General features: G+C 43.0%; 1 protein-coding gene across 4 annotated transcripts in view; it reads right to left on the bottom strand.

Annotated features, from left to right (window-relative positions):
- The window catches only part of frmpd3 (FERM and PDZ domain containing 3), a 107,095-nt gene that overhangs the window by 48,307 nt on the left and 33,278 nt on the right, over nt 1–25,510 (bottom strand). For all 4 annotated transcript variants that reach the window (XM_077022827.1, XM_077022836.1, XM_077022828.1 and 1 more), the window contains exon 2: nt 13,219–13,299. The gene's annotated coding sequence lies outside the window, so the exon portion shown is untranslated. The remainder of the gene's footprint in view (nt 1–13,218; nt 13,300–25,510) is intronic.

Below are 25,510 nucleotides of genomic sequence, written 5' to 3'. Positions count from 1 at the left end.
TCACTTTGACAAGCAAAGCCAGCCAGACACATCACACAGCCTCAGTTCAAGCAGCACTCACAAGTCTTTGCTCATTAAAGACGATTTCATGAGAACTCATTTAAATCAATTAAAATAGAGTGGGCAGCATTCAGTTGTGTATCTGGCATCATTCTGAGTGTTATTTATTTATTTCCAAGCATTTATAATAGAAAGTAGTTTCTATGGAAATTAATGGCAGACTAGCCTTGAGGAATGAAACAGGGGGAATATGCCTGTGCTGAGAATGTACTAAGAGATCTGCACTCTTAATTAGGATACATTATGAGACACCAGCTCATCACCAAGCATACTACACCCCCCACCACCCCCAAACATCAGACACTGTTCTAGACAGAGGAAAGCTGATTTCACGCGTCAATGAATATCTATTTCACACAGTCATCCTCTAAAACAAAATATGCTACATACAATTCACTTGATTGTATTTTAAATGTTGCACATATATAGAATATATACTTTTAATAATCTGTGACAGTTTTGTGATCTTGAATAAATATGTGTTGTGTATACATATGTATGTCGGCACTGGCGGGTTAAACAACATACCCCTCCCCACCACCCTCACCCCCCAAAATTGTGAAAACTATGTGCATCTGTGTGTTGAGTTCAGGTGTTTCAGCACATAAATAAATCCTGGAAACAGAATAGGTTGTGCTGAAAAGCTTCGTGACTCTAAATGTGACCCTGTCATAGGATGCCACCTTTGTCACAAGAAGAAGAAGCACCTTTATTAATCCCCTCAGGGAAATTGCTCTCTGCATTTAATCCACGCGGAGTGAACACACATACCCAGCGCAGTGGGCAGCAGCCTGCTGCAGCACCCAGAGGGCTGTTGGGTTCTATGGTCAGGGGGTTAGGTGGCATGGCTCAGCCATGGTTACTGCTGGTCTCAGAACTTAAACCACCAAACTTGCAGGTGCAGGTCTTGAACCTTCTGACCCAGGCAGTTTGTCTCTGTGCTGCTAGATCTGCAGTGGTTGAGTGAACATGCTATTGTTGTGCAATAGAAGCATAGGAGCAACGTCAGCCGTTGCATTGCAGACATTTTGCATCACTCTGTTGCAAAGGCCTAATGAAACAGATATGAAGACCTGCCAGACATCAATTACAGTAGTCAAGCCTGGAGATGACAAGATTGTACAAGCTTGTGAGTTGCAACCCTAGAGAGAAGTCAAGTTTGTTTCATGACAGCTAGTCATCCACAGTCCCACCAAGAGTTCTTGCACAGCCAAACTCCAAAATTACAATTAGTAATTGGTCTCAAATGAAGATTTCAGGTCAGTCTTTGCTGTGAACTGTAAATTTGGCCTAACACCAGTAATTTCTCTTATGCTCCACAGCCTGTGCAAACTCAACAATGGTCATAGGTGAGCCGTGAAACGGGAAAAGTGCCAACCAGAAAGCTGATTCTTTTCTTCTGGCTTCTTTTCACAACCTCCAATTTCTTAGACTTGAATCACTCCTGAGAATCTTCTACCTTATGTCTTCTCTCACTCTTCATGGAGGAATGGCAGGAATAGGAATGGCAGGAATTCCACCTGCCGCCACTGGGGGGAGCCCACGAGTCAGCTCCTGGCAGCTCAATCACAATCAGCAGTGATGACCTGCAGCAGTCTGATCCCCTATTTTAAAAAGGCAGTTGCAGTGTCTCACTGCTGAGTTGTTTGTAGCCTCTATGCTATGAGCGTGCAACCAGTCACTGTGTTGGGATCATGTTGAATTCCAACGTTTTCTCTTTCAAGTCAGCATCATGTTTGCTTCTGGTGTCTCATCACCATGGTTATCTCCCGCTTCTGACTATCTCTGATTGGAGACTTTCTCCTGTCCCAGCTCATTCGAGTGTTCTCACTCCTGAACCTTCTCTGGCCATTTTCAAGTTTTTCTTTGCTGTTTTTTCTCTATTGGTTTTGGTTGCTTTGGGAAGGGTTTTTATTATCTACCATTACGGTCAGACAGCCAGCTACTTTCACTAGCATCCTTAGTTCGGTAATTGAAGTTACTTAGTTTTTCTCACATTTAGCATTCTGCATTTCCTCAGTTTAGCCCTGGTTTTTCCCACACGTTATTACGGAGGTGTTTTTCATTCAGTGCTTTCCCCGCAGGTTTCAGCTCTTTGTTTTGTGTGGTCAGGCTCTTGGGTTTAGTGCTTTAAACCTTCGCGGTGGATATCACTTGAGTACTTGACTTCAGAGTAACCCCTCTACCCTACTCACATTTACACTATCCCTCCCTGCCCCCTTCAAGATACACATATACACCCCTCTCTCATCATAACAATCACTCCATCCTTTATCCCTTGCTAACAGACCTTGCATTATGTAGCAACTCCATAGCCCTTTTCCACCAATAAGGAATGGGTCCTGTTCTGAGGCAGATCAAAAACCGCTTCACTGCAATGTAAATGTTTTGTACCCTCAGAACAGTTTGCCACTTTCTTTGAGGATAATATTAATGAGAACCATAAATCCCTGTCCTGCACGTTTCCCCCTTCTCTCAAAAACTTTCTGAAAACTTTCTCTCCACCTCCATCAGAAATAGTTCTGAAGCTGTTTCAGTTAGTAAACCTTGTCCATCCACCCGATCCCCTTAATGTTTCTCCACATTATCTCCTAGGACCTGCTCTCCATCATCACATCCATCATTGATGGCTCACTAACACCTGGTGATGTACTAAGTGCCTTAAAGACTACCAGGATTACTGCTATTCTGAAAAAAACCCCACCACTCGACCCCTCAGATGTTATACTGTATCTCATTGTTCTTTTCTAAAACTCTGTAATATGCTGTGTGTAGTCAGTTCCTCTTCATCCAAACCCAGAAGGACACCAGGATCCCAACCCATAAGGTTTCAAACTAGCAGATTCTACAGAAACTGCCCTCATTGCTGTTACTGAAAAACATGCCGATAGATCAGCCAAACATATGCTTCTACTATCTTTGACATGGCTAATCACAATGTTTTTTATCTATCGCCTCTGTCCTTCGCAATACTGATTTAGCAGTGCAGTGGTTAGCATGCAATTTAGAGATATGAAGAGGGTCCTCATCTGCTCCTTGCAGGCTTTTTACAGGCATCTCACAAGCATCAAAGCTCAAACCTCTTCTCTGTTCTCTCTATACTCATTCTCTAGGAGAAGGAATATCTTCACATGGCTTCTCCTATCACTTATGACAGTCAATTAATTTTTTGCTTCACTCCCTTAGATACTAACATCTTGACTCAGGTCACAGCATGCCTGCCTGATGTCTCATTATCGATGACTGCCCATCAACTAAAAACTGCATCTCAGCAAGACAGCTCTTACATATTATTGTGAGATGTCCATATACCAAATTCTGACCATATCCTTGATCACACTGTTCAAAAATGCCAAAAACCTGGGTGTGTAATTTTCTGCCCATTTGTCATGTGACCCGCACATGCATGTTTCTTTTAATATCAGAAGTGTTTGGCCATTTATTTCCAGAGAAGCCACTCGGTTACTTACCCATTCCCTTAACATCTTAAGACTGAATGACAGCAGCTCACGCCTCCCCAATATGTACCACTAGACCTACAGGAGGTTTCGGCCATTTCTTATCAAAGAATCCACTCTTTGCTTGTAGCTTGCTTGGTTCCTTGTCATCTCGAGATGGAACTACAGCCAGTCACTTTTGGCAGGCCTCTCTGCTCACACCACTAGACCTTTGAGCTGATCTAGAATGATGCAGCTGCATGACTGCTGTCTTCCCAATTTTACACCTCATATCTTGCCCCCTTCATGGCTCAAATACAGCTCTTCTTGAAGCACCGCCCCTCAAGAGACTGGGAGCACCGCCCCTCAAGAGACTGCAATATCTCCCTCGAGATTCTTTAGCTCCCAGATGGTAGAATGAACTTCCACTACTTGTCACTGTCTGTACAGTGGAGTCCCTTGTTGTATTCCAAAGTAAACTAAATTAAGAACCACTACTTCAAGAAGCATTAGAATGATGCTTCATCATTCCAAGACACTTGGTTAATCAGTGATCCTATAATTTCTTTACATATATAAAAACACAAATATATTTTCCTTGTATTTCCTTTAGCTTAATCATATCCTTAGAATCTGGCCTAATGTACTAACAAATGGATTGCTTGCAAAAAGATGATTACATGTCATGTAGGAAATCCAGAAGAGGGAGAATGGTTATTTTAGTGGCTGTATGAATCTTAAGGAGAAAGAACTGATCTACACTTTTGAAACTTTAGAACCCCATGGAATAAATGTTATGATTTAAATATCTACTGCATTGAATATGAACTGGTTTCACCTCCTGGTTAAAGTAACACTTTTTTTGCCTGAATTTCAGGTGCATTGCTACTCCATTGAGTATGAGGAAACAGTGATAGCCCCCCTCAAACTAATGCCTCCATTCTTCTAAGGCTGTTTAGTGGCCAACAACTCCATCATTACTGCTTTTTATGTGGGTTTTTGGGGAAAAAACTCACAAGCCTTATGACTAAGTGTAAGTTTATTGCTTAAAGAGGAAGAACATGCATATAAACCACTGACTAAGATTAGACTACTGACCATAGTTATTGAAGTCTATACAATTGCTGTAGTACACCAAACATAAAGCAAGAACTTGTCCATCTTAACCCAAACAGGATTAGGCTCAACCATGTCAAACCATAAAACAGGCACAGAGAGACTATCCATTTCCATCACATTGACTGCATGGCATTGAAGGAGATTTTTCTTGTAATGTTGCAGGCTCAATTGTGCATGGGTGATGTAGGCCAATGACAATGGAAAGATTAGGCTTCTTGAGTGTCATAGGCCTTTTCTGGTAAACCTTTCAGACGCAGGAGATCTGTATGTCCTTGTTTTGATGACGATTTGGGAATAATTCACCACTGGCCACACAATGAAAATCTCAACGTAAGTTGTTGAGCGGGGGTGGCAAACGTAACACTCGTAACGGAGTGTTTTTTCAATAGCCCTGAAATTAATGCTCCGGGTTTTTTTTGGTCCGTATCCAGTTAATCAGGAATGAGATTGGGTCCGGACAGGACTGCGTTCGGGTCTGGATCCGGACCGCGGTCCGCCAGTTGAGTACCCCTGTTCTAGAACATTCTAGTGATGTGCACCATGAATCAATGAAATAAAGAGAAATAATACATTTTTTGACAATTTCTACCTCATGGTCTAAGAATTAATTTGAAACAAATTTACCAAATCCTAGCATAGGTGAGATGATTGGACAGTCAAGCTAGTCCTTTCCTAGTTTAGTGAAGTCCTAAAAAACTGACTTTGCTATATTTTGTCTAATTGGTTCATATAAGATTGACTTCTAATTTGCTTACAGTAAACATGAGATAATCAGCACACAAACTTAGGATGAGTAAGGCAAATGAATGACCAAATAACAAAAAAATGGACTATTACCAACTAATTGAAACAAACATGACAACTTTGTACATATTGCCACTGCCATACATTACTAGATAATTACCCATTGACATCATAGTAGGTTTAAATGTTGTTATTCCCAAATCTGGGGAAAAGTTAAACATATATTTGAACAGATGTTTGTGGGGTGGGAAGGTTGGTTATCCTTGTCTTGTAGAATCTATTGTGAAATTTAGGGTTTCTTAATTCTGAACAGACTGTTAGAAGGTTAATGCATCCCAAATCTGTGGAATTTATGATATCCAAAAGAAAAGTGCAAAGGATCAGAAAGTTAGATCAGGTAAAAAGCTAGGCCATTTATGACTGTGTTGCTAAGCATACAACAAAGCCAGACGGGTCCAGGTTCCTGTCCATAGGCTGGGGATTAGAGAAAGCTCACTTTGACCAGATCCAAGTTTCACTGAGGAATAAATGATCTTTGCTACATCTTTAAAGATTCCTGGGGTGCTGTGTTCCAAGCAAAGCTTCAAGGTTTTCTTCTGAGTAGAGACGAGAGTGGCACAACTACAGAGCTAAACGTTTTGACGTACCTCATAGAAGTGCAAAGCCAAAAATATCTGCAGTTCCATTACAGAATTATTGATTAGGATTTTTCCATTTACACCCAATTAGACATTTATGATGTACCTTAAAAAGCATGATTCCACTTTGTGGAATTTACATTTTTGTAATTTTACACATAATTGATATTATTGGAGCCTTAGCAGAATTGCAAGGACATACAAGAGATACTGTTTTTTGAGAACTTCAGAAGATCATCAATGTAAACCACAACTCACTTGTTGATGTAATTAGACAGGTGGATTGGATAGTGGTATCCGTGGTGAGTCAGCTAGATTTCAGGGGCGGAGGACCTTTTTCTGGTGTGTAATGGATTGCTGATGGCAACATTGTGAGCACAGGCTAGATTTTACAATATACCTCACTATATTGTCACCAGTCAATTATGACCGAAGCATCTGGTCTCAAAAACTAAGCCTAGTGAGTAGGACTTTCAAGTACATCAATTGAAAGGTTGTGGGCTCAAATCCTGCCTCTGCCATGCAGCCACTGTTGGGCCTTTGATCAAGGCCCGTAACCCTTTCAACTCCAGGGGTGCTGTATACTGGCTGACCATGTGCTCTAACCCCAGTTTCCAAAGAATCTAGGAGATGTGGGGGAATGCATTTCATTGTGATGTATGCATTCCCATATACTGTATGTATAGATGACAAAGGCGTTCTGGCACCAGTTGCAGCATGTAGGAAAAAAATAGCAGGATGTTTTGGTCCAAATTGACATTATAGCATCACAAATTCTGACCCTACCATGTAAATGATGATTCTCAATTTCTGCTGCATCACACTAGGAAAACATTTTTCCAATCTTTTGTTGTCCAATGTTGGTGAGCCTGTGTGATCCTCAATTGCATGTTCTTAGCTGAGGAGAGGCACCTGGTGTGGTCGTCTTCTGCTGTAGCTCATTCCAGGTTCACCATATTGTGCCTTCAGAGAAGATCTTCTGAATATCTTGATTGTGACAAGTGGTTATTTGAGTTATTCTTGCCTTTCTATCAGCTTGAATCAAAGCATTTTCTGGAAAGAACTGCTGCTCACTGGATTTGTTCTATTTTTTTCTCATACTGTGTAAAACCTAGAGATGGTTGTATATAAAAATCCCAGCAGACCAGCGGTTTCTGAAATACTCAGATGAGCCTATCTAAGCCATACAACAGCCATACCACATTCATTAAATTCATTAAATGACCTTACTTAAAATCACCAACCGTGCTTGCTTGATTTTAAGTTCAGCAGGTCATCTTTACCATGTCTACATGCCTAAATGCATCGACTGGTTAATTAGATATTTGCATTAATGAGCAATTGAACAGGCGTACATAATAATGCCTGAGAGTGTAAATCTATGCAATTAAGAAATGCCATCCACTGTCCTACAACGTGATACGTACCCGAGAAATAGAGTAAGAACAGCATTAGTCAGTTATGGATAGGGGACAGAAAACCTGCACAAACGGCCATTAGCCAAAAATGTTCACCAGCAATGAGGACAAAACTCTTAATGTCTCACCCAGTGAGCTTACTAGAACATTAAATAATATATTTAGATAAATCTACCTTCCTACCTGTCTGCTGGCTGAGCACAAATCCTTTAGTCTTTTGCTGCCAGTGACTGTTAGCGTCCAAGTTTCATGTTTTATCAGCCATATGATTATCTGATGTATTCTCATTATGTCAGTTTTCAGATAAGGTATGTAACATGAACATTCAGTTACTTTGGGCTGCTCTCTGCTAGTCACCCATGGCTTCTTGAAAAACTTGAAACAATTACACGCACTGCCCACTGTACTAGAAATATTTTTTTAGAAACACTGTGTAGATAGAGAGACTATAGACCATCTGTTGCTATGCACAATTTATCAGTCACCCTCAAATCCGTTCAATTCTGGATCATAACACAGCAGTTACAGTGATGTTGTCTCAGGCACAGCTGGGTTGATGATGTTTTTACACGTCAGTGTCACTTATGATTTCAGGATGGTCTGCTACCTACAATTATTCACCCAACTGCATTTATTGTTAAGTCATTTAATTAAATTACATTAATTAAATGTATAAATTTATTGTCTGTAACTTATTTTGGGTAAAAATAATATAAAAATCATATGACAGAAAATACTTAGAAAACCTAAACCACGTGAAACTGTGTCACACTCGATGGAGGAGGCACGACGAGTGATAACGGTGCAACACAGAACATTTATTTTCAAAAGAACAAGCACAAAAACACAGACACTCACACTGGCACAAAACTTTAGACAAAGACGAGCACAAGACACTGCGCGAACGCACATTATATATAGGTGATCAACATGTACCCTCGTGATCTCGAGACAAGGCACAGGTGAGACTACGAACACGCTCACAAACGACCCACACCCACGGAACTACATACATGGACATAACGACACGCAGACCACGTAGCAGCACGCCCACAGGGAAGGGTCCGGGCTGTCACCGTAACAAACTGCTTATTTGAAACACACTAGAATCTGTTTTCTGTTATTCACAGTAACAAGGGGTTAGCAGCTTAAAGCACATTTACTTTCTGAATAATTAATTACTCGGAACATCTGGTGTAACTGATGCAAAACCACAACCACATTTGTATAAATTTGTTTTGTTGTTCTTGCAAAAATATGGAGATGAAATCATAGGATCACATTAGCCCCACTGCTAATCCAGTGCCTGTCTGGAACACAAACATTAGAGTCTGGCCAATTCTCCAATTCTTTCTGCCAAATACATTCATGGCCAAGGAGCCCTTCCTGCGCAGACAACCTATACTGCTCCTGCACAGGTTGTTGTCATTGGGCAAGATATGGTATACTATATGTTGTCAGTTAAACCACTTTGTTTTCATTTAAGTGTTTTATTTAAGTGATATACAATATTTATCATACATAATACCCAAAAAAGCATCACTGCTGTTGATGTTGGTGAGCAAGCCATAGGCTACATTGGCAAGATGAAAAGGTAAAAATGTATAATTTGTCTCAGTTCTTAGGTATGCAAATGAAAGCAACAAATTAGTTTGCTGAGCATATGCATATTCAACTAAATTAAAGCTTGCCATATTTGAGCAGTATGAGTGAAATTAAGTAATGAAAACACATAAAATATGTATATGAGTGAAATGTATATTTTTAAATGTTTATTTTATTTGTTTCAAATCTTTCTCTCTCATACAAACAAGTATACACAGTTGAGCATAATCCTTTTTCTAGTATACCAGGTTGTGTAGCTCCCAAGATGGAGCTTGAATAGGCAGATTGAGTCTGTTGGACTGCCTATGTCCTCAGGTCTGTGTTGACTTCCTACACACAACCCGACTTGCTCATGACTGCACTGTCTTGAGAGATGAGAAAACATAACCGTCTTGGGCAGTGTCTTTAGCAAACTCGTAGATGATTTTCCTAGAGAAAATCTTATTTTTCTCCCTTCCTATTTAAACAGTTGGGGGATGGGATGTCTTAGACCTCAGAGGTTTAAATTCTGTTATTTGCCCTCATCTGATGATGTGAATCTCTGTATAAGTTCTCCCATACACGTTTTTGTGTTTTGTGTGGTTAATACTCATCTTGAAGGATTTGTTAATTACCTACTGAGTTTGAACAGCAGGCTGTCCATGGGAGTAAACCGGACTGGGAAGGACTTGTGACCGCACCAGAAATAGATCATTACCAAAGAGAACTAAACTTCAAGGGTGTATGGATCAGTGCTTGAACACGGTCCTGTACGTGTATCCCTCTGTCATGCATCTCACTCTTCCATCGTCTACAGATCCCTTAGTCAGCTCTGTGCTTGCTGATGCAAACAACACATGGGACAGCATGTCAATTTTATTCTACAGAAACATTTTTATGATGCTGCGATTGAGTAAATCTGTCTTATGTTAGCATGCTTTGATCCATCGTGAAAATGTTTTCAGCAACGACTTCTTGGCCCATAATTGCTAGCACTTTTCCAGCGATGTTCATGTTAACGCTATGACTTCTCTTCAATGCAGAGAAGTCTTAGTGAAATATTTATTTTTCTCTTGTCAATTTAGATACAATTCCTTTAAATGATTGCATAGACCTGTGTGTGGGAGAGGGAGAGAGAGAGTGTATACATTTTTTCAGACAGCATACTGATTCAAAAAGCTACACACATAAGCTCCCTGTAGTGGAATGCTGTCTGCAGTGTTAGGGTTGTGTTCAGTTACCCAAAAGGCACTGAGACCATGGTTCCCACACTGGACCTGTCTGCTAACTTTTAAGTTCATTTCCCTAGTTAAGATCAAATGTGAACAGGGGTCAGATTGGGCCAAAGAACCCTTCAGCAACACATACAGTTATGTGCAGTATAGTTAAAGCTGAGATTAAATTTGACCTCTTCTGGAGATTACCTTTACCTTTAAAGCCAACATGTTTTTAATTTTTTTCAGCAGAAACGTCAGCAGTGCTGCTCTGTCTAATTCCTATTTCTGGTCAAGATTTGTTGGCTCAGAAGACAAAGCATTGACAAAAATAACAGATCCATTATCATGTTATATACATATACATAGTTCATCTAGGTTGTCAAATTACCTGCTATGACAGATCAACTCATCAGGCAGTCCCATATGTCAGTGTATGTATTTTCCTCCAACATTTCAGACATAATTTGTAAAGGTAGTAAGTCAATGGTGGGTTTAGAACCGCTAATTTATCTTTTGGTTTTAGTGCAAGCCTGTGATTTATTTTCACTTTAGAGCAATTGTGTGATTGGCTGTCATTTTAGCACAAACCTCCCATTGGCTGTCAATTTAGCGCAAACTTGGCATTGTACTGAAAAGCACAAGAAGCTAAAAAAGGCCAATAACTTGAGCAGTGTGGCACTAGACTATAAATGAACTTCATATCTGAACCGACCATCTTACATTGTTTCTGATATATTCACAGCACTTTAAGGCTACTAATGTTTTGCAAATCTGAGAAGGGCTGATTTTTGCAGGAACTACTACCCATAGTTTACTTTTGATTTCAACATCAACATTTCAGTTATGACTACCTGTTATATATTCCGGAGCAGTCTGCAGCTGTTAAACGGTTTTAAATTAGAATATGCCATACCTACTTTTAAGATCAGACATTTTCATGTTAAATGGCAGGATAACCATAATGCATATGCATTGCACAAGACTAAATATGGTACCAAGAACCCTACTGTACATCAATTAGTGTGAAACGACAACAAAAAAAGGTTTTATTACATATATCATCCTTGTTTGTTTGTTTGCTATGGCAACAAGTGAATTAAGATGAATCGAGTGAATGCTTTTAAGGCTGAGAAAGCTTTTGACTGCATAATGCACATCAATAAACATCCTTTCCGACATTGCATAAGCAGACAAATTACTGTGCAAATGCACTTTGGGGGCAAAAAACAAAATAAAGCAAAGCTGCTCTGCATACTTCACAAACAGTCTCAGGCTTTCTCTATCTCTCTCTCACTCTATCTATCTCTCCCTTTCTCTCTATCTTCTTGCTTTCTTTATCGGAACATCATAGCTGGGCATAGCCACTGTGAATCTGTCAGCACATCAGATTTCAGCCGCCTCAGGGGAAGCAGACCTGAATATCAAAGCTCAGTGCCCGTCCATGCAGGCGTGTGCTGGAGACAGTCTGAAAAGGAGCATAAAGGGTTGGGAGATGGCCGTCCTCTAGAGGCCGGAGATGAGCCCTCCTCGTGCAGCTGATGGGCCTTACTGCAGTAAAGAGCAGTGACTGTGTCCATGCTGGAATCCTGTGCCCTGTTATCATGGCCTGCGTTAACCTGACCACATGACCCAAAGATGTAAATTAGAGGAATGAAGAAGAAGCTATGAGGCAATAAGCTGCTGGTTTTGAACACTTAAACACCATCCTCAGGAAGGTGAAGACTATGATTGATGGGTTTAGTGGAGTGATGCTTGAACACTTCTGAACATTTTGGCTGAAGTGAGACCTGTGGGGAATTGTTTGTATGAGATCACCGGGAGGATGTGGGCGGGTTAGCAGCAAAACCACCCTCTCCATTCACCTAAGTTGTTACACGTAGCTGTCAGAATACAACCACAGCAGAAGTGGTTTGGCAGCTAATGTGTCAAGGCACGCCTCGAAGTGCTTTGTGCGTATCGGTAGTGACACCAGAAGCCTACATACTGGTGCTGGATGTGTAGACATCTCCAAGATAACGAGGTGGCCTCCAGCGCTCAGCCCCACCACTCCACCCTGCAGCCTTGCTCTGATGAAGTACTTCTGATGTAGAGAGCTCGCTGCACCCCCAGATCACAGGATACGGACTCCTCCGATGCCTGCTGCTGGCCCTTGAGGTGCAATTCTGCTCTCAGAGGTATTACGCAGCAGGTCTGAAATCCCTCTGAAGTTGTGCAGCTGACACCGCTCCTCCAGCAAAACAGTCCCTGATTTGAGGAGAGGGGGAGCGCTCGCCACGGGACATAACGAACCACCGCTGAGCATTTTGGGGGAAATGAATTGCCGTTTGTTTCTGAGGCTGATGAATCTGTGGTTTTTGCTGGCAAACTATGGCTGCAAAAAGTGGCAAAGTGTGGAGGCAAAACAAAAGTGGTAGAGTGGTGCAAACAAGAAAGAAGAAACGCTTGCAGCCTGGGCCCCTCCTCTTTCTTGTCAGTCAGAGCAAAGACCACATGCTGTTAGATCAGTCCCATTCATTCACTGAACAAATCCTCTGATCTCAACAAAAGAGTTTCACCCTAGAGAGCCGATGCTATGTTTCATCCATTCAGGTTTGATCAGCCCTCTCAGTCACTGATACTTTTGGCCACAGTGGCGTGGACTAAGGTAGAAACGGCTGGGCCTTCAGTAAAGCTGCACCAGGCATTCCTGAACAGCTGAATATTCATGAATATTCATGGGTGGAGAAGCATGCTACTGTAAATGTGAAAGGCCTGATGCTGAGCACTCAGTTGGGAGTGTGACTTATTTTTAATGTTCCGTAAGTGGAAAGCGGTAGAACAGATGGCAGAAGATATAAAACAGATGAATACGACTGGGTAGAAGTTTTAAGATTTTGAGCAACACAAAGAAATGACCAAAGGTTTCATGCAGGGTGTTATTATATGTAAATATTGCCTTAAGTCACAAATCAATACTTTGTTTAGTGTTGATCATAAAGCAGAGATGTTACTGAAGACTTACGGTTTCTCGGAGACCTTTGTAGGCTTATAGATCTTTCTGGGTTGGGTTTCCAAAAGACCTCTGTGCACACAGAGATGGCCACTGAAAAGACACAAGAGACATTCCTTTAGAGCTGCTTGACAAGCTTACACTAGACAACCATGGAATCAGTTACCTGTAGTAAAGAGGATTTGATGGCTATGTAATTATTAAGCACTGCAACAAATTTCAGAGGTTTCATAATTAAGCAGTGTGTCAGGGGATCGCGCAGGTTTGATATGTGCAAATACAGACCCAGTTTAACAAGTCATATCAATTCAGATCACTGCTAATGATTTTTGGTAACCCTCAATTATACAATATTTAGAAATATGCTACGAATAAATCCCCCACCTACACCTCTATAAGAAACAGGCTATTGCAAGAAGCGAATGGAGAGTGAAGAACCGTGTGCAGATCATCTGTCGCCCTGCTGTCTGAGAGCAACAGTGGGGCAACAGTCAGGTACCTTTTATCGTCATGGTGTAGTAACCTATTAAGCATTTTATTTTTAATTCCATAAACCTATCGTCACGTCTCAGTTGGCACCCAGTCAGGATTCCGTTAATACCAGCACCCGTCACGCTTTACAGCCACTTCCCTGTTCAATGTCACCCGTTTATTGATTATTGCCTACACCTGTTACCAATCACCTCTCCTCCCATTTTTACCTCACGGGAGCCGTAGCCTGGTGTGTCGCATTTAGCCTGCAGCAGACTAAAGCCAAGCTCGCCTCCATGTAAAAACAAAGGCTGTACAAAATAAAAACTCTTTTGAACAAAGGCTGTTTTAGTGTCTCGTTCCTGTGTGAAAAATGTCACACCCATAAATCAGCTGAATTTAAATAACTGCTGTTGAATAATACTGTATAATCAGGGTTGCACATAACTGTTGTAGTGAGTTACTCAGGTGAGTACCAGGAGATGGTGTTTGGTACCCACCCCCGTCTGTTATGGCCTGCGCGGTTCGGTCAGCGCCCAGTTCAACCAGTCCAAGAAAGTCTGAGGTAAACTCTCTGTTGCTAGACACAACGTAAACAATTCCCTGCTCAGTTTTGGTGATGTCCTCAGATCTATCAAAAACAGCCCCCAAAATTCAGGAGACTGCAGCTTGGCTCATAACTTCATGTTGGAGGTGTGAGCGACGCTAGAGTCACATGTGCTCAATTCACCTGAATGATAAACGGGTCATTCCAGGATTTTGGTACATTTCCTGTCCCACCACTTAAATTTCAAATGTACATATCCAAAATATCTATATGTTATAAGACAAACTGTAAAATTTGGTGGAAAAATAAGCTCCTTAGATATTATTCAAAAGACTGAATACCTTTGGACCATCAAAAATTTGCCGTTTTCTCTTGTCCCACACATTGGGTGACCAACTCCTTTGCCAAATTTAACAATTAAAATAAGCTCTAAATAAATTACTTCCTCTTGTATATTGTTGAAATGCATCTCCTTTACTTATGAAAACAACTTCTTTGGTCTACATTGTATTGCATGTCACAGTTTTTACACTATTAAGTTGTGTCCCACAACATGCCCTGTTACCATAAGGAATTTTATGGCATCACAAGGCACATTTCCTGCTCACATGGCAAGAAAAATGGTAAGTGCTCTAACAATTTTCAAGGTTTTTTTTTCCAAATATGCTTATCCAAGTTGTGTGTGTCACTCAGTGAATGCAAGTCTAAATGGCGAGTGTAAATTGTTGACCGGGGGGGTAAACGTAAATTGTTACTGGGGCGGTGTAATATGGACACAAATTAAGTATTATATTGCGATCGATTGATCGCTAGTGGTTGGCACCAGAGCGAACTAGTAACTCATTGAATCATAGATGTGGATCAGAGGTAAATTTGATTTTTTTTTCGGCGTGAGATATCGGAAGTGTGGCGTGAGAGCGTGTGAAGACGGTCAAATGCGTGTGTCTCACGCTCAATGAGTGAGAGTTGGCAACCCTGTTATATACTTATATAACCATATTTGTCCTTGATCTTGTATACATAGCTAAACTTTACAGTTAGCATCTGTTCCTGGGGTAGACCACAACTTAGCCTAAATTTGCAACCCTGTTAGTCACAACCCTGTTACTGCATACCAATTTACTGCACACCAATCTAATAACGAAAAAAACTGCTTCCATATCTGAGATTGACGAATCAAACTTTTTGATAGTTTTTCAGAAGTGACCACCCCTGAAATGTACCAAAATCCTGGAATGACCCAAACATCTCCGATATTTACTTCTAGCCGCTTCAGTAAAGGAAGATGATCAGAATATGACATGGGACGTACGTTTTTAGCTTTATTGAAGGAGAGGAGAACAATATTAAACAGCTTACTGTTCTTCATTCAGCTTGTCTCGCCATTTGATAAGTGGCGACTGGACATTTCTTCTCGGCTAGCTTGTACATTAGCAATGGATAGTGCCACATGTGTGCTCCTTGCTCTTTTCATGTTTGTCAAATAAAGTATGTTTGAACTACTTTGAGCCCTTATAAAACACACCTGTTTTGTCTGTGCGCTCATCGTTAGTCACGACACAGCTCGGAAACACTATTCTGAAAAAAAGCTCCGGTTGGCGTTTCTTTGTAGGTGGAGAAACGCCAAAGAATCTGCTTAATGACTGTTGTTTTTGGACATCTTTAACAATAATTGACAAGCAACGTGTCTTATATGAGATAGTGGTGCTGATAACGTGGCAGTTTAATATGCAAAGGTGGTAAGTAACATAAGTGACATTATGCAGTCCTAATTTTAGTTATGTGCACCCCGGGGTATAATACTGTATATGTATACATTTCAATCACGTTTGGTTACTACAGTGTGACTGCAATTAATTTGAATTAATTAAATTTTTTGTTTTGAAAATGAAATAAATTCTCTTGTCACCCAAATTCAGTTTCAAAAGAGAAAGGCAGACAGTGGTCAAGGTTTCAAGCTCTCAGGAGAAATCTTGGATTTAATTAAACTGACCCCATCTAGGGTAAAGCACGAAAAATCGGTGAAACTGTCTATACAATATAGCTGAATCCCAAATGGGCAGTACATAAATACAGCCAATGTTTTTACAATCGTTACGCAATCTGCAACTGGAATTGCAGATGGGGGCCACATCTAGATGGGTGGACTATCACTTAGCAGCATATATACTTATAAAAAGCAAAAACCAGTGAAAGTAAAGACGCCACAATCTATGTATCTACTCAATGTATCACACAGGGGCAGCGCCATGTCACACTGAGATGGGAATGTAATGAAATTAGACAGGCTGGAAGCTTCTCCCTATCACATCGCTCTTTCTGATGTGACAGTGCAGGCTGCAGACGGTCATCCATTTCCCAGGAAGATACGGAGTGCAGCGCTAGTGGCACACACATATTAATTATCACCAAAGCAAAAGCACAGTCCCACTCCCAAGGGGACAAGGTGGCTCCAGTCGCCCTGTTCCCATGGCCCTGCTGATCTCAGAACAGCCACAGAGAACTGCCCAGTGTTTTGATGAAGATTATGGTCCGTTAGTGTCAGGCCCCCTGGGGACCGGTATTTTGGATGTGTGCTGCTGTGATACTATGAATTAAAAGTGAACACAGAGCAAAAAAATATTTTGGTGGAGGGGTGGCGGAACTGTCACATTAATTCTCTGTCAGCTCTCTGGGCCCCGATCCAGTGAAAGGTGAAAGAAATAATCTCCAGCTGCTAATGGAAAGAGAGTCCTTTTCAGCAGCGCTTCCTCCCAGGGTATGTTCAGCAGGAGTCAGTCACATGTGCTGGCAAGTTTAAGAGACTGTGTTTAACAAACAGAGAGCTTGTTGATGTGCATATGAGCATGTAGATGCCAATAGCACATTCCAGCAACATTAAATCTGGAACAGCTTTATATATATTACTTGAGAAAAAAGTATACTATGTCTATATGATTCTAGGGACAGGCTTTGAGTAGTAAAGATTAGATTAGTAGATTAGATTAGTAGTAGATTATGAAGTAATGCTGAGAACCTCAAGCCAACTTTATACACATGGATTTGGCTCCTGTTTAGTATACTTGACAAAGAAAAACTGACCAAACGTTCAAATCATTCTGATAAAAGGTTCTTCTGATAAGAAGTCGTTTTCATTAATGTTGCATGCCAATCTTTGCTTCCTTAGTCACCCCTGCTGGGCTTATTTAACCCAGGTTAAAGAATATCCTTTACTGGAGGGAATTTCACAACATTTAAGATAAAAACTGTTTGGGTATATGCCTGAGATCTTTTTGTGATTACGCACTCAAAATGCTTTCAAAAGATAAGGTAAGATAAAGAAGATAAGAGCCAGCGTTAAGACCGCTGAAATTACAAGGACAAAAAAATTATAGATTTATCACTATCATTTTCTTTTTCATTAAACGGAATGCTCTTTATCTGCTGGGACACATGTGTAACATTCTCTAAGAACCAGTGTGTGTTTGGTTAACACATGCCTTAAAAGTCTTTAAAGTACTGAAATGTGTAGTATATGTTAGTACTCATTTGGATACAAATGACCTGTTTAAATGGCAAAATTAGTGAGTACTTATCCAAACACTGTTGTTTCATTTAGCCTGGAAAAGAACCATAAGCAAATGCACTCTTGTAATTAAACTCTGATTGGTACCCTAATTTCCCTGCTATTCAAATAAAATAAAAATACCATGAAATATCATCCACAGTGGCAGTCAATAACCTAATTTTAAAGCCAGTCAGGAATTGTCTAAATGGACATATTTACTATTTTATACAGTAGGCTTAAATGTGTTTCTTTCACAGCAGTCCGCAGATGCTTGTAACAAGAGTGATTTGGGTGTATTTTACAGAGTGACATTATGGGTGCTCCCTGGACATCAGATCCTTAGTGTTGCTAAGCACCCTACTCTACCAGGGGAGATATTGGAGCACAAACACACTCTTCAGATCAGTTTAGTAAACATATCGATAAACATTTACAAGTTTCACATTTGGTAGAAACTATGAAGAGCAACTTACAACATATTCCATTCCATTACATACATTATTTTAACAGTATGTGTATTCCTGGGAATAGAACCAAGTTGATGTTGCTAGCATCTTGGTGCAAATTTTGTTCTAAGGATGTGATGCTTATTAAATAGACAAACCACATTAGCCCCACGTGATTACGAGACGATTCACAGGTGAGACACATTATCACACGACATAGCCATTACCACGGAGTTCCACAGACGCAGACAAAGCACGTGGACCACGTAAACACACGCCCAAAGGGGAGGGGCCGGGGTCCTCAACGTGACAAAGGAAGCCAGGAGCTGTAGGTACTGGCTGCTGACATCAAAAACAACATTTAACATCTTTTAACAAAAACTACTATAGACATAATCTATCATAGACATTACTCAAACTGCATGAGTCCTTGTTTTTATCAATGATATCTAAATAAGAAAAAATACATAAAAGGAATAAAAAAAATCCAATCATAACTACCATATGCAGAGCTGGGACAAGCTATCCAATCAATTTGATCTAAATTTGATCTAAAGCCGGGAAGACCAAACTAACCTATGAATTGCCGTTACTCGTGATTTATTGTCATGCAGAGTAAAGTATTTTCCCAGTTAAGCATTTGTGTTTTGATGCTAAAACACAATCTCTACACTGTGTTGGACATCAGCCCTCGAGTACCACCGTTAGCTATCTTTACCCCTTCTAACGCTAGTTTAGCCTTTCTTATTCCTAGTCCTCAAGGATTATAGAGCTGCTGTAAAATGCTTGTATTAACTCAGTAAGGTGGTGTTAATGATCAGATTAGTTGGATCAGGTGTGTGGGAGGCAGGTGAAACGCTATAATGTGCAGTGCAGTGTGTCCGGACCAGAGTCGGGAAACTAGCGATGAACATGGCTAGTTTGGCTAGCGAATGGCTGCGTACACTCTAGAAAGGGTCAGTTCTACTTTCACGGTACCCAGTTTTATAAAGAGTGTGATATGCAGTTTGTTATGAACAATGCATATATTTTTCACGCAGAGCAGGTCATCAATGTCAAAATCAAAATGCTCGTCATCATTTACATTTACATTTACATAATGGCATTTAGCAGCCGCTCTTATCCAGAGCGACTTACAAAGTGCTTTACTTCTGATCACAGAATACATGCTAGGAAATAGTACAGATAGGCCAGAATTCAAGACACCACCGAGTCAGACTACTACTAAACTACAGGAGTGAGTATCATTACCTAGTGTTTTGCAAGTTAGGCATTTGCCAAGAAGCAAATTGTCAAGAAGTCATCAATATTTTGTTATTGTTATGCTCAAAAGCAAGGTCAGGTAAATAAAGATGATGATGTTCGTTAAAGCTGTTTGTGTGTGTATTGGTCTTTCAAACATGAATACTATTCCATAAGAGGTTAACAAAATTTTAGTCAACTGAATCTAAAACTAAACTAAAACTAAAAACAATTCAGATTACTAAATTATGACTAAAACTAAATTACATTTTAATCAAAAGACTAAAAATCTAAATTTGCTGTCAAAATTGACACTGGTCCTGCGCAGGATTTGCAGGACTTGCAGGACAGCAGGACCTGTTTACTGTGCACTGCATCCTCCTGTTGATAAAGAATGCAACACTTTTTAAAATAGACCAGCCCTGGTCAGCTGCAGCACATGAAGGCATCAAATGTAGCTGCTGCCCAATATGGACACGTATAGCTGCTGGAGATACTGGAGCTACTGGAAATCAATCATATAGACCGACAATTAGCAAACTGCTCCCGAGATAAAACAGCTGCACTGTTACAGTGATACTATTGAATTTGGTATTACTAGTAAGACATGTTTGACTGCTCCTGATACTTGGGATTCCATAACGTACTGGAACGGCCATCATCATAATTCTGAGTCTTTGAAATGTCCATGTTTATTTCTGGAATGATGCAATATGATAAACAATGATATGATAAATAATGATATGATTAATAATTATATTATAAATAAACACACACACATTACTATTATGTTAAGATAGATCAGAAGAAAGGTCTGGACATTCTGCAGATCCTGTGTAGCTGATTAATTCCAACTTTTCTTTTATAAGATTTTATAAGAATTTTTTGGTTAAACCAGATAAAGCGTTTAGGCTAATCCAAGCTCTGATATGCTGGAATAACAGAAGAGCACATGAGGCGGTGTGTGATAATGTCTAAGGTCAAAGTGACCACAGTGATCTTTGCCTCTGAGTCTTTTAGTGCTTCTGTAATACTCTTATCAAATATACTGCATCTCCTCATTTTAAAATGTTCAAAAAACTAAAGCAGAAATCTGTAATTTTTTTTCATTTTTTCATTACAGGTAATTTAAAATGATATCCTGCTGACTTGGCCAACATATAAATGGAACATTTATAAATTGGAAGACACTGATTAAGGGTCCTGTCAACATCCACCGTCAGATATCAGTTTGGATTAGATATCGATTTGTCGTCATAAGTCTTTAAGGTTTGTGCCGTTTCCTCCTCTTTCTTTCAGAGAGCAGTCAGGGTCAAGACCAAAATATTCAGCACACAGGCTGTGTCCTTATTCCTCCAAAGTACGGCTTCTCTTCCAAGACATCCATTGATCTTTACAGTTATGAAAGAAAAGATGAAACCAGTGAGGCAGTGTGCGGTGCGTGGAAAGGCCGGCTTCCCTTGCCGTCTGCACACATCCCTTTCAGAGAGGGCATTGATTAGCAGATGCGTGCAGATAAAGCCACAGCCCAAGTGTGGCACATCTGTGAGGGGCAAGGGGGAAACAGGAGCCCTGCGGATCTGAGCTATCTGCACATGTGTTCCACACTGGTGGATCCAAGAAGCATGTCAACGCATAAACTGCTTGATGGCCTCCAAAAAGAATTAAGAAGACTGGATGAAACAGAGAATTTCAGGAGAAAACCTGCAACTGGATTTGATGTTAACTTAAGTAAAGGTTATTAAAAAATAGTATGTCAAGTCCTACTGAGTACTGTCTTGACATACTGTAATGGCGCTGCAGATCACAGTGGCATATCCGGACTTGTTGTCCGTACCAAGGGTGGGGGATCGCCATGGGTCCCCCGGGCTCTGTCGGACCGTGAGCCTGGGGTGAGCTGGGAAGAGGCGTGTCAGGAGCCCTGCCTTGGGGGGTTGTTGTGGTGGGGGGGTGGGGGGCAGTGCTGTAATGGTACGGTGTTTGTTGTTGGGGGGGCAGTGCTGTAATGGTATGGTGTATGTTGGTGGGGAAGGGGGGTGGTGCTGTAATGGTATGGTGTTTGTTGTTGTTGGTGGGGGGGCAGTGCTGTAATGGTACGGTGTTTGTTGTTGTTGGTGGGGGGGCAGTGCTGTAATGGTACGGTGTTTGTTGTTGTTGGTGGGGGGGTGGTGCTGTAATGGTACGGTGTTTGTTGTTGTTGGTGGGGGGGCAGTGCTGTAATGGTACGGTGTTTGTTGTTGTGGTGGGGGGCCGGTGGGGGGGGGGGGGCAGTGCTGTAATGGTACGGTGTTTGTTGTTGGGGGGGCAGTGCTGTAATGGTATGGTGTATGTTGGTGGGGGGGGTGGTGCTGTAATGGTACGGTGTTTGTTGTTGTTGGTGGGGGGGCAGTGCTGTAATGGTACGATGTTTGTTGTTGTGGTGGGGGGCGGTGCTGTAATGGTACAGTGTTTGTTGTTGTTGGGGGCGGTGCTGTAATGGTACGGTGTTTGTTGTTGTGGTGGGGGGCCGGTTGGGGGGGCAGTGCTGTAATGGTACGGTGTTTGTTGTTGGTGGGGGGGGGGGGGGTGCTATAATGGTATGGTGTTTGTTGTTGTGGTGGTGGGGGGGCGGTAGGGGGGGCGGTGCTGTAATGGTACGGTGTTTGTTGTTGTGGTGGGGGCGGTGCTGTAATGGTACGGTGTTTGTTGTTGTGGTGGGGGGCCGGTGGGGGGGGGCAGTGCTGTAATGGTACGGTATTTGTTGTTGGTGGGGGGGGGGGGGCGGTGCTGTAATGGTATGGTGTTTGTTGTTGTGGTGGTGGGGGGGGGCGGTAGGGGGGGCGGTGCTGTAATGGTACCTTGTTTGTTGTTTTGGTGGGGGCGGTGCTGTAATGTTACGGTGTTTGTTGTTGGTGGGGGGGCGGTGCTGTAATGGTACGGTGTTTGTTGTTGGTGGGGGGGGCAGTGCTGTAATGGTACGGTGTTTGTTGTTGGTGGGGGGGGCGGTGCTGTAATGGTACGGTGTTTGTTGTTGGTGGGAGGGGCGGTGCTGTAATGGTATGGTGTTTGTTGTTGTGGTGGGGGGGCAGTGCTGTAATGGTACGGTGTTTGTTGTTGGGGGGGCAGTGCTGTAATGGTATGGTGTATGCTGGTGGGGGGGGGGGTGGTGCTGTAATGGTACGGTGTTTGTTGTTGGTGGGAGGGGCGGTGCTGTAATGGTACGGTGTTTGTTGTTGGTGGGGGGGCGGTGCTGTAATGGTACGGTGTTTGTTGTTGGTGGGGGGGGCAGTGCTGTAATGGTACAGTGTTTGTTGTTGGTGGGAGGGGCGGTGCTGTAATGGTACGGTGTTTGTCGTTGTGGTGGGGGGGCAGTGCTGTAATGGTACGGTGTTTGTTGTTGTTGGTGGGGGGGCGATGCTTTAATGGTACGGTGTTTGTTGTTGGTGGGGGGGTGGTGCTGTAATGGTATGGTGTTTGTTGTTGTGGTGGGGGGCCGGTGGGGGGGGGGGGGGGGGGCAGTGCTGTAATGGTACGGTGTTTGTTGTTGGGGGGGCAGTGCTGTAATGGTATGGTGTATGTTGGTGGGGGGGGTGGTGCTGTAATGGTACGGTGTTTGTTATTGGTGGGAGGGGCGGTGCTGTAATGGTACGGTGTTTGTTGTTGGTGGGGGGGCGGTGCTGTAATGGTACGGTGTTTGTTGTTGGTGGGGGGGCAGTGCTGTAATGGTACGGTGTTTGTTGTTGGTGGGGGGGCGGTGCTGTAATAGTACGGTGTTTGTTGTTGTTGGTGGGAGAGGCGGTGCTGTAATGGTACGGTGTTTGTTGTTGGTGGGGGGGGCGGTGATGTAATGGTACAGTGTTTGTTGTTGGTGGGAGGGGCGGTGCTGTAATGGTACGGTGTTTGTTGTTGGTGGGGGGCGGTGCTGTAATGGTACGGTGTTTGTTGTTGTTGGTGGGAGGGGCGGTGCTGTAATGGTACGGTGTTTGTTGTTGTGGTGGGGGGGCAGTGCTGTAATGGTACAGTGTTTGTTGTTGTGGTGGTGGGGGGGCGGTGCTGTAATGGTACGGTGTTTGTTGTTGGTGGGAGGGGCAGTGCTGTAATGGTACGGTGTTTGTTGTTGTGGTGGGGGGGCGGTGCTGTAATGGTACGGTGTTTGTTGTTGGTGGGGGGGCAGTGCTGTAATGGTACGGTGTTTGTTGTTGGTGGGGGGGCGGTGCTGTAATAGTACGGTGTTTGTTGTTGTTGGTGGGAGAGGCGGTGCTGTAATGGTACGGTGTTTGTTGTTGGTGGGGGGGGGCGGTGATGTAATGGTACGGTGTTTGTTGTTGGTGGGGGGGCGGTGCTGTAATGGTACGGTGTTTGTTGTTGGTGGGGGGGGGGCAGTGCTGTAATGGTACAGTGTTTGTTGTTGGTGGGAGGGGCGGTGCTGTAATGGTACGGTGTTTGTCGTTGTGGTGGGGGGGCAGTGCTGTAATGGTACGGTGTTTGTTGTTGTTGGTGGGGGGGCGATGCTTTAATGGTACGGTGTTTGTTGTTGGTGGGGGGGTGGTGCTGTAATGGTATGGTGTTTGTTGTTGTGGTGGGGGGCCGGTGGGGGGGGGGGGGGGGGGGGCAGTGCTGTAATGGTACGGTGTTTGTTGTTGGGGGGGCAGTGCTGTAATGGTATGGTGTATGTTGGTGGGGGGGGTGGTGCTGTAATGGTACGGTGTTTGTTATTGGTGGGAGGGGCGGTGCTGTAATGGTACGGTGTTTGTTGTTGGTGGGGGGGCGGTGCTGTAATGGTACGGTGTTTGTTGTTGGTGGGGGGGCAGTGCTGTAATGGTACGGTGTTTGTTGTTGGTGGGGGGGCGGTGCTGTAATAGTACGGTGTTTGTTGTTGTTGGTGGGAGAGGCGGTGCTGTAATGGTACGGTGTTTGTTGTTGGTGGGGGGGGCGGTGATGTAATGGTACAGTGTTTGTTGTTGGTGGGAGGGGCGGTGCTGTAATGGTACGGTGTTTGTTGTTGGTGGGGGGCGGTGCTGTAATGGTACGGTGTTTGTTGTTGTTGGTGGGAGGGGCGGTGCTGTAATGGTACGGTGTTTGTTGTTGTGGTGGGGGGGCAGTGCTGTAATGGTACAGTGTTTGTTGTTGTGGTGGTGGGGGGGCGGTGCTGTAATGGTACGGTGTTTGTTGTTGGTGGGAGGGCAGTGCTGTAATGGTACGGTGTTTGTTGTTGTGGTGGGGGGGCGGTGCTGTAATGGTACGGTGTTTGTTGTTGGTGGGGGGGCAGTGCTGTAATGGTACGGTGTTTGTTGTTGGTGGGGGGGCGGTGCTGTAATAGTACGGTGTTTGTTGTTGTTGGTGGGAGAGGCGGTGCTGTAATGGTACGGTGTTTGTTGTTGGTGGGGGGGGCGGTGATGTAATGGTACAGTGTTTGTTGTTGGTGGGAGGGGCGGTGCTGTAATGGTACGGTGTTTGTTGTTGGTGGGGGGCGGTGCTGTAATGGTACGGTGTTTGTTGTTGTTGGTGGGAGGGGCGGTGCTGTAATGGTACGGTGTTTGTTGTTGTGGTGGGGGGGCAGTGCTGTAATGGTACAGTGTTTGTTGTTGTGGTGGTGGGGGGGCGGTGCTGTAATGGTACGGTGTTTGTTGTTGGTGGGAGGGGCAGTGCTGTAATGGTATGGTGTTTGTTGTTGTGGTGGGGGGGCGGTGCTGTAATGGTACGGTGTTTGTTGTTGGTGGGGGGGCGGTGCTGTAATGGTACGTTGTTTGTTGTTGTGGTGGGGGGGCAGTGCTGTAATGGTACGGTGTTTGTTGTTGGTGGGAGGGGCGGTGCTGTAATGGTACGGTGTTTGTTGTTGGTGGGAGGGGCGGTGCTGTAATGGTACGGTGTTTGTTGTTGTGGTGGGGGGGCGGTGCTGTAATGGTACGGTGTTTGTTGTTGGTGGGGGGGCGGTGCTGTAATGGTACGTTGTTTGTTGTTGTGGTGGGGGGGCAGTGCTGTAATGGTACGGTGTTTGTTGTTGGTGGGAGGGGCGGTGCTGTAATGGTACGGTGTTTGTTGTTGGTGGGAGGGGCGGTGCTGTAATGGTAC

The sequence above is a fragment of the Brachyhypopomus gauderio genome, chromosome 11 (assembly GCF_052324685.1).
Source record: "Brachyhypopomus gauderio isolate BG-103 chromosome 11, BGAUD_0.2, whole genome shotgun sequence".
In the NCBI taxonomy this organism is placed as follows: Eukaryota; Metazoa; Chordata; class Actinopteri; order Gymnotiformes; family Hypopomidae; genus Brachyhypopomus; species Brachyhypopomus gauderio.
The sequence above is the reverse complement of the archived record's forward strand: the minus strand, read 5'-3'. Positions and strand labels throughout refer to the sequence as shown.